The sequence below is a fragment of the Pinus tabuliformis genome, chromosome 4_1, assembly GCF_031772625.1.
Source record: "Pinus tabuliformis cultivar Carrire ecotype Pingquan chromosome 4_1, CPIR1, whole genome shotgun sequence".
NCBI classification, from domain to species: domain Eukaryota; kingdom Viridiplantae; phylum Streptophyta; class Pinopsida; order Pinales; family Pinaceae; genus Pinus; species Pinus tabuliformis.
In genome coordinates this window covers 128,981,194-128,991,756 of record NC_142303.1, presented here as the reverse complement: position 1 = coordinate 128,991,756, position 10,563 = coordinate 128,981,194, and positions in this window count along the sequence as shown.

The following is a 10,563-nucleotide window of genomic DNA, read 5'->3' as shown; positions in this document are numbered from 1 at the left end:
GTTGTAGAGTGTTCCTTGTGTGAGAGAGAGAGAGCTCTTGTCTTGGGAGATTCATTTCCAATGGTGGATGCTTAAGAGACTTGCTGACTGGACCCTTTTGAGAAGGATATCGACGTTAGAACATTTGGTTGTACTCTTCTCTGTTATTGATTAATAATAGATGACTACTATTATGGTTCCATTCTCATTTGTCTCTGCAATGGTTAATGTGAATTACATCCTTTCTGACTGATGTATAGTTGCTTTTATTAGATTTCACGCTTGTGTTTGTCTTTCTCTTCATGTGTGTAGGTATCTTTTCGCGGAGATCGCGGGGGATCATGACCGGCTAGAGCGAAGGAGTGAGAGCGGCATCTCTTCATCAAACAATAGCGTTGGAATCCAAGTAGGTGTTCTTTGCCTACCTTTTAATTGCAATTAGGAACTTGCATAGTAGCATTGATTGATTGTTGCTAGACCCATTCTGGGCTAGTAGGGATTGCCTCTATCCGTAGAGGGGATTTACCTCTCCAACAATATATATATATATATGTATATCTATATATATATATATATATATATATATATATATATATATATATATCTATATATATATATATATATATATATATATATATATATATATATATATATATATATAAAGAGAGAGAGAGAGAGAGGAATAAGAAGATCCCTGGGTGAAAACCTTCCTTGAGGCGCCCAGGGAAAATAGCTAGGGTGAAAACCTCTCTGAGGCAGCCTAGTTGTTTTTCAAAAAAAAAAGAGAGAGAGAGAAAAATATATAATTGTTATTTGCAGGTGGGAGAGAAAGACAATCAAGGAGAAAAAGGAGGATTCAAAGGGAACCCTGCCTCACCCATATGCATCTCCTCCACTCCTTACCATGCATCCCTCCATCATTTTTATCATTTTTCCACTCCATTGATTCGATTTATGCGAAGATTGTGTTTTCTATAGGATCCCCTGTATTCCTACAGGATCCCCTGAAAACCTATAGGATGATCCTATAGGAATTATAGTGGCCTAGAAAACCTATAGGAAGAAATCCATGGGCACATGATAGGTTTGTTAGGTCCCTAAAATTCACCCTATGCATGATCTAACACCTCACCTCATCCACCATCAACATCCCTACTCTCACCATTCAAAACAAAAAAGGATCGGTTTCAACAGTTTCTCCTAGTCATAGAAGAAAGAAAAAAAAAGGAAAACAAAGAGGAGTAAGAGAATTACTGAGTGTCCTTTACTTTACACACACTTCTACTCTTTCTTTCCATTCATTTCACCATCCTCACAACCCCATCTAGCAACAGGATTAAAGATTTCTAAGGGAGAAACAGCTACAGGACATCGTATAGGAAATCCTGTAGCAGCCTATCCCACATAATTCCAATCACCAACAAAAAGTATTCACTAGGATGATCTAGGAGCTCCATAGCAGGAGCAACATCAGATCTTCAATCACAGATACCTGCAAAAGCTAAGAAACCATTACCAGACAACAAGAGGAGATAGAAAAATGGCATGCAGCAAATAAACAGCGCAACACCTCTGATATTCAACAACTATAGCATGGCATCGAAACCATAGGTAAGTATCTTGTTCGCTCACTCATATGCATCATTTAATCAAAATTTGTAAGGGTTACAAGATATTTGGTTTATATGTGAAAAGTTGGCTAGTTAACTTGGCCACCTTCATTCAGTCAGCACATGCAGAACCAGGTGTCCTCTCACACATGGTTGTAGTCAACTCAAAGACCGAGGAGGAGTAGCACAAGAAGTGGTTAAACTACGGATCTACGGGGTGAGAGATGATTACCAGGAGTGGGAAATGATGAGGTGGTAGTGGGGAATAACAGTCCAAAAATGGCAATGTACTTATGTTGCCAGCACACCACCTCACCCCGAAACACCATAAAGGGAAACAAAACATCGTTCCCCTGCATTCATGCATTTCACCTCCTCGAAACTCCCTCACTCAAGTCTCTCCCATAACCTAGGCCACCCACCTGAAGCAAAGATCCATCGTTCTGCACAGGAATTCCTACAGGAGCATGCACATGAATTCCTATAAGATACAGTCTACAGGATACACAGAGGCAGTCTGCAGGATAGGCAGAGAAGAGTTTAAGAGGGGATATCACGGGAATTATCCACTGCCACCATTATAAAGAGGTAAGCTCTAAAACTCCATCCCCATTTACAAGAAAATGAACCAGAAATACTCTAAAATCTAGTGAATTTAGCAATTGTGAGAGGTGAATTACATACATAGTCAACTCTGTTTTGCTCATGCATAAAAAATTGTGTCAACCCTCTCATTTTCTCCTCAAGCTTCACTAGCAAGATGAAAGGAGGGTTTAATAGGAGAGAGCCCACAAACACTATGAGAATACAACAACACCCCCAGGTGCTTGAAATATTTACAAGACACAACTGGATGGGGTTTTTCAAAAAATTCACAGAGTATGATGATGAGGTGGCTTAGGAATTTGCTCTCCCTCACTCCACACAACAGAATTCATGCCACTATTTTAGTAAGAGGCCTCACTATAGATCTCACCCTAGAGCTCATTAGTAGGGTCACCACACTTGCCCTAGGAATTCCATGGAGAAAAGAAGACAAAGGAGATAGTTAGGTGGAAAAAAGGAAATTCTTTTTAGAAAGTGAAGAACCCACTGAGGACAAAAATGGAGTAAGGAGGGACAGTTTGCCATACCCATGGAGTGAGGTAGCCTACCAACTCATCAAATATATCTCATGTGAGAGTAGATATAGTGTTTTTTATGGCTATCATTTTAGTATCCTTGAATAATTAAGATTTGGGGTAGAAACACTAGTTCACCAAAGACTTAACATACCCTATTTCTTGTTGCAATCACTCATAGACTCCAGAAACAAAGAGATGGAAGGGAATTCCCAACAATTGGCTCACCATGGGTTGATTAGGATCCTCATTGAAGATTCCCTCCAAACCCTCAGAATCTCTATAACATGGTCATTCTTCAAAGACTTGCCAGTAGAGGATGACATCAAAACCCTCACTTATGATGTTAGTCCTTCGGTGAGTGAGGAGGAGGCAAAACAGGAAGAGGAAGATACAGAGATAGATGAGGATGAGATGGATGAAGAAGAACTTGACACAGAGGAACATGATGAAGATGAAGAAGAAGAGGTAGAAGAGAAGGAGGATGATGATGAAACATAGGATGAAACTAAGGAAGGAACTGATGGAGATGAGGAAGAAACACAAGAGGAAGAAGATAGAAAAACAGAGAGGAATAAGGCATTGAAACAGAAGGGAAAGAACACAAGGAGGATTCACCTAGGATGTCCCCAAAGGCCACTGAGAGAGATTCGGCAGCTGCCTTCACTGCTCTCAGCACCCTAGTCAAGAAAAAAGGAAAAAGGAGGAAAACCTCACTATATTTCAGAACAAGAAAGAGCACAAGAATCAAACAAGGGAAGCCACAAATATCAACAAAAATTCCTATTGAGATTGAAGATTTCCCTACAAAAAGAGATGAAATTCCTTCCCCTAAGTCATCAATCACATATGTAAGGAGGCCTAATACTAAATCAACTTCCTCAAAGGGTAAGGAAATCCTACAGGATCCACAACAAAACCTACAGGAAGAAAAAATAGTCCTACAGGATACTCTGCTGAAACTACAGGAGGCACAAAAATTGGAAAGCAAGGTAGGGGAGCAACAAGAAACAAAAGAAGAAGACCCAGAGACAAAGGAACCAAGCCCCCAACCTAACCTAGACTCCTATTACCGGTTTATTGAAGGAGGCAGGGTAATACCTCAAAAATTTTCCATCCCATTGTTTTTCGAACTTGAGAAGGAGAGGGCCAAAACCCACTGATGGATGCAGATCACTAGATCAAAGGAGGTGGAAGACATTGGGCACATGGAAGAGAAACTCAATGAAATGGGCAAAGATCTAAGTGGCTCAAGGGACAAAGAAGAAATCATGAGAGGTCAGCTTGAGAGAGAAAATGCATGGCTGAGGGGACAACTACAGGAAAGAGAGAACAAACTATCATGCATGGCCAGCCTCTCCTTCGAGGCCATCCAATGTAGGATTCCAACTAAACCCTATTCTCTTTACCTTAAAGAATAATGGCTACAATTTCAGATTAAAACACTAGCACAAAGGGGCACTATGCCATTTCAGGACTATAGGAAATTTATTGATCTTTGTGATCAAAGTACACTAGAGGGTAGGGCCAAAATGGCTGAGTTTTATTTTCACAACATGGCCCTCACATACATGAATGTTTGGGATCCTAATTCCAAGCTAGGAGATCTACAATTAATGGATTTAGCATCATGGATGAACCGTGAGGAGTCAAGAGATGCAGAGATGAAAATAATATTGGCCAGAGAGAAAAATAAACCTCTTTTCATCAGAGCTGAACAATCAAGTCCCATGGCGCTCATTAGTACCCATTACTTGATTGCAAATGATCCTCAACTGGCACCTAGATATCTTGCTGCCAAAGGGCAAGAAATTTCACATTTTGAGGATATGTTTACGCTGCTAGGAGATGATAGTATACATGCATGCCTAAGGAGATGGAACACACTTGCACACAACTTGAATATAAGAGAATATCACTCCCCTCAAATCTTGAGAGAGGAACTCAACAGGAAATCTATGTATAAACAATCAATGCAAAGGTGGAAGCTCAATTGGATAGGCCTAAAACTCAGTACACCACTACTCCTAGGGATGCTAGAAGGGAGAAAATAAGAAGAAGAAAAGAGGTAGTGGGAAGAAGTAGAAAAGAAAGTAGGCTTCTATGAACAAGAAGAAGAGATGACAACAGAGGCATGGGATGTCAGAGAGGCTACCAGAGCCATGAAGGACATGGATATTGACTAAGTTGCTTAGAGGATGAGTAACAATTTCAGTAGGGGGTTATGATGAGCCTTATCATTGGGTAATTATATGGGCCTTAATTCACCTCCTAGCTTAGTCAAACCAACTATTCTCATAACTTATTGCATACTTCTGATTATATTTTGTTTATGAGATGAGTTAGAGTTTGATATTTTGCTTTGTGGTCTAATGTGCATTTAATGCAGGGTTAAAGGATAAAAGCAAGGAATTTTGGCAAAGACCTTGGTCAAAAATTGAATGGGACAAGGGAGAGGAATTATAGGAGGGAAATCCTCCTCATTTCCTACCCCTCCATTTGAATATTCCTCCATTAGCTCAGAGTGAAAACAACCAAATCATGAGGACTAGAAGGCAGTCAAGAAAGTGAAAGACAAAGCACTAGTTTCTCTCGAGTTTGGGAGCCGAGCATCCCTAATTTTAAGGAAGTCATTAGATACTTGAGATGTATAAGTATAGATGCCTATGACCTTAGTAGGATTCATATTTTTTATTGTAAAAATCTACTCTATTTTCGAGCTGCAATACTTGTGACAATTTTTGATGTAATCTATTGTTTTGATAATAAGAATGAGTTTTGTTTTGAGCCATCACTGAGTTAACTCAGAGAGCTGAAGCTCTTTGGTTAGGGCCCAACCCTACTAGCCAAGGCTCCTCTTTATTGTACATGTATGCTAGCATATATTCATAGTTTAATTGTTCATTTGCTTAGTAGCTACATTTCTATTACAATAGGGTAGATTAGATTGGTTGTATGTTAGTTTGCTTCCATTTGTTCCTTATTTCACTTAGCAGGTTAGCAAGGAGAAAAAGGATCACCATAAGGTTTTCAAAATGTGTCTCAGCCTCACTTCCTCCCTCTGGGACCATGACTTCAGGAAGAGACCCTTCAGTAGCCCCAAAAACACAGATTTCTAGTTCATGCATGAGCTTTGGAGTTTCTTGGCTTTGATTCAGTATTTGGTTCATTTCATTATCATCTTTTTCCATCTCCATTTCTACAATAAGATCTCACTCATAATTTCATTCCCTTCAACACTTTCTTCATGCATAATATAGGCAATTGATTCATTCTTTTCTAGTTTATGAAAATGTATCTTGTTGCATAGTTCTAGGAAATCACACATGTTTTAAGAAAAGTAGGCACTTCAGGAGGAAACCTAGACTTCATCACTAGTAGCCACATTCCACTTCATCAACCCTATCCATCTCATGTTCCACCATCACCCTCACTATTTTTTTTTGTCATTTTTCATTGAAATTCCCCTAGATACATTGAGTGAATCTAGCCATCTCTTATCTTGGATATTGACTCTTGAGTGCTCCTAGACCTTCTGACACCCCATCCCTCTCATTGCACACCTTTTACAATCTTCCCAACACCTCATAATTAGATCTTGGTTGTATCTTGTAGGTTTCCTGTAATTCCTATAGGATCATCCTATAGGTTCTTAGTACATCCTGTAGGTTTTCCTGAAATGGCCTGTTTTGAGGCTGAATTGATGGGGAACCTCTAGGAAGTCACAAACATCCAGCTAGAACCCTTCCACACCATCCAACCACTCCATAAGACCTTTAGCCATCCTCCATCACCTTCCATCCAACTGTCACATCCATAAGAACAATTAATTTGCATACTTGATTTTTCCTTAAAAAAATCAAAAAAGGAACTGAAAACAAATTTAGTTTAGTTTTCTTGCTTACGCATTAGTATGCTTTGATGCTCTTTGCTTCTGTAGCTTAGATAACCGAATTAGGTTAGTGTTGATTTAGCAATTCTGCTTAGCATAGCTATTTAAATGGTTAATTAGGATATGGTGTGATTTAGCATTACATGTTGTTTTCTTCATTACTGCAGCAGAGTAGCTCTCTTAGAATAGATTTACTCTTCTTCCATCAAAGAATCAAGCTTCTTCTGACTCTATAGAAGTCTGTCTTGGAACCCTTGGAGTCTCTCGCTGGATGAACAATGACAATAGGCATGACCTTCACTTTTACTTGTGCATATAGCACGATCACCTCCAAGTTTGTACGAACCCTGGGTTGATAAGTAAAGCTAGTAGGCCAGGAGTTCAACATCCTTGCTACAATAATGGTGCTCATCAAAGGGTACAGTTGATCGTCCTTAGTTAGTGCCTTGAAAAATTGGGCCGAGTACTACTGTTGGACCCTTATGGATATTTCGGTTTGTAGCACGTGACACTCCTTGAGACCATTGTTCCCTCGTCTCTCTGAAGGTCACCCATTATATTCTTTGCTAGATCAGATCTAGCAATTGGGGTTCTGTCACAGCTGCAACAATTAGATCCATGAGTTGAGGGTCTACCGCTATAGTACCATTTAGATCTAGTAGCTGGGGTTTTGTCGCCACCACAATCCAACTCACATTTAGTAGTTGAGGGTTTCGCAGGAAGATCTGAATATTTGTGCAGGGAGGCTTGTGGCTCCTATACTCTGGGGCGATTCTCGCAAGACATTGGGTAGGATTAAGTTTTCTAGAAATTGGCCACTATAGTATTGATAAGCAGGGAGTAAAACTCCTTTCAAAGTTAAAAAAAATGAGTCTGGGGCCTGCCCGGGACGCCTATAAGAGACTTATCCCATAAGAATCAGGATGATAAGGTGTTTGAGGTGGTACCATTCACTTGTCAGATTCAATTTTCGAGTGGTCCCAATTTTTTTCACAGTGAAAAAAAGTGAGCAGGATCTGTGTATGGTAGAAACCACAGCTCAAGCCATGGCCAACAAGAAGATCGAGAGCCTTGAAAGACAATTGGCTTCTTTCAAGAGCCTAGTGGACCAGATGCAACAATTCATGGACACATTCAGAAGGGGCAAGTTGGGGTTGCAATCGGAGGCACATGGGTTTAATGAAGACCTTGAAGGTGAATCTAGCCATCATATTCACTTCCATGGAAATCACCAACATTACCAACCTCGACCACTCAAGTTGGACATGTATCCCTGTCTCAAAGAGAAACAGGGATGCATCTCACTCAATTTGTGCTGCAGGTGAGATGCATCCCTGTTTTCCTTAAGGACAAGAGCAATGATTGAATGAAATTGTTTCTACCTCCAGATTTTGGTTTTTTCTTCATTGTTTTCATCTCTATTAAGTAGTTTTGCTGTCTATGATCAGTATATCACTGTTGAAACCTTCTTCCTTCACATTATTCAGCCTCCATTGATAAGTAATTGTGAATGTTTTTTTATGTATTTTTCATCATTTACAGTCCTCCTTTGCAAATAGTAGCTTAATCAAACTGTCGTCTTTTGATTTGAAAGTGTCGCAACTGTCATTTTCAGTCAAGAAAAAGAGTGTCGTAAAGTCTTCCTCTTTTAGATAGTCGATTACACTTTTTCCATTGTATATGATTTGAATTATCAATTCTTTGAAGTGTCGAAAATATTTTTCATTCGAAAGAGAAAGTGTCGTCTTAGTCTTCCTTTCGTTTTGAAAAGAAATTGTTAAAGTTTCGCTTTGAGGAAAAATAGTTTAGATTTGTACTTAGTTTTCTTTTTGTCATTCTCACATTAAGGGAACTCAAAAAAAAATACATGCATGTGCATTTGCATTTAGAATTCATGCGGAAATTGATTTAGGAAAAGTGCATTTAGTGTGTGCTCTCTACTCTATGTTGAAAGAATCGTATTTTTCTTTCCTTAGTAGCTAGGATTTTCATTGCTAAAAGAAAATAAACGACTGTTTATCATTTTAGATTGCATATTTAGGAGTTGTAAATCTACATCACGTGGTGAACCTTGAAAGGAAAACTTCTTAAGAAATATCAAATATGAAATAAACCTCAATGAACATAAAACGCTTTGGAACCTAATGCACAACATCTAGAAGTCTAGGCTAGAGACGTATTCCAGTGTCGTAAGGCCTGGTAACTATCGTTTTAATCGTAGGTTGGATGATTCCTCCTCTTTGATGCGACAAGTGCCAATATGGACTTGTGCTCCCACGTACCGTCGAGTATATATTGGGAGACCACAATAGGATGATATCCTTTATCCTTAGGAAGCCGTGTCTGCCACTATCGATCGCAATGCACTGAACACAACATTTGGGAAGATTGACTGTCGTACATAAAGTCCTCGATAATTTATCTATAATTTACCACCGAGGTGTATATTGTAGTTTTGCGATTGGTTTGGTAATCCCTCTGTCTAGATTTCCAGAGTAGTCACTTTCATTCCTTTTTAGACTCCTTAAAAGAAAAGGTCCATCTAAGCACTTGTCAGTTCAGGCTCATTAAAAATCGAAGGCGACTAGAGTCATCTTTAGCTTTTTCTCGACTCTTAAAAATTGAAAAATCAAGTTGTGTCAAAGCGTCATAAAATTTATTTTATTTGAAATAACATCACTGTTCCCTCATTGGTCTTAGGTTGAGAAAATGGAGTCCACCAATCAAGGATTTCCCCTTGGGGGCAATCCTAGTCCTTTCTCCTCTTGGGGAGATATTGGTGCTCCACACATGGCTACATTGTCCCTTCTAGGACTCACAATTGGCCTACAAGTATGGCTATTCTCGACCTCTGTCATTCAAAACACTGTAATTCCTCAACAATCAAATCAGTAACCAGATGATACTAAAGTTGCTCCCCCACCTTCCACTTCGTTTGTTTCTCCCTCTCCTTCTTCTTCTTCGCTTGGTGAAACTAGTAACACTAAAAACCAAGTAACTGAGAAGAAGAAGAAAGGGAAGGAGAAGAAGAAGAAGAAGCCAACGGCGAAAGGGGGCAGCCATGCATTGTCTAGCAAAAACCCACACACTGCACCATCCAAACCCAAATATCTGTGTGTCATTTGCAAAGGAGACCACTATCATCGAGATTGTCCCTGCATCTCGCGGATCTTGAGAGACTGGTCTCCCCGCTTGCACAATCTAGTGTCTTCAACCTCTGTCGATCATGTTGAGAGTACACCGTCAACTAGTGAAAATGAAGTCAATGGGAAAAAAGGAAGATCTAAGTTTCCCTTTCTTGAACGAAGATAAAAGAGTGTTGGATAACCGTCCTGCTTCACTGCAACAACTTCCTCTTGGATACAAGAAACTCTTGCCAAGTCCATCACTAGTTGAAAATCTGACTGACAAACCTCTGTTGTCGGTCGAAACACCTATCATTGAAGATATACCCTCTGAGTCCACAGCGGACCAAATTCAATAGGTCGAGACGACAGTCGACCCAGTTTTGTCTTTAGAATGTCCACCTTCAGGATATAGTTTCCAAAGAGAATGAGAACGACACCATTCAAATTCATTTTGTTAACACAGAATCCAATGAACATGGGGACAATCTACCTGTTCCTCTACCAAAGGAGGGAAGCTCCTCAGTTCAAGAGATTCATCCGGCCGTTTATTTGGTCCCTACTCCAAGCAATCTAGTCATTTCCTTTGATTGGAATCTACTAGCTAGACCCCACCTACCATCTAATGTACCATTCTGAATCATAGTACAAGCTTACAAAATGATCATGGCTGGTACTATCATAGATGAAGGGGATTTTTTTATTATCCTTTCCTCAACTGCTTGGAAAGTGCTTGGTTCGCTATCGCTTCTGCTTAAGATTCAAAATCTATCAGGCTTCAATAAAGGAACCAATCGACCATTAGGGATCCTTCCAAATTTGCCTATAACTTTGAG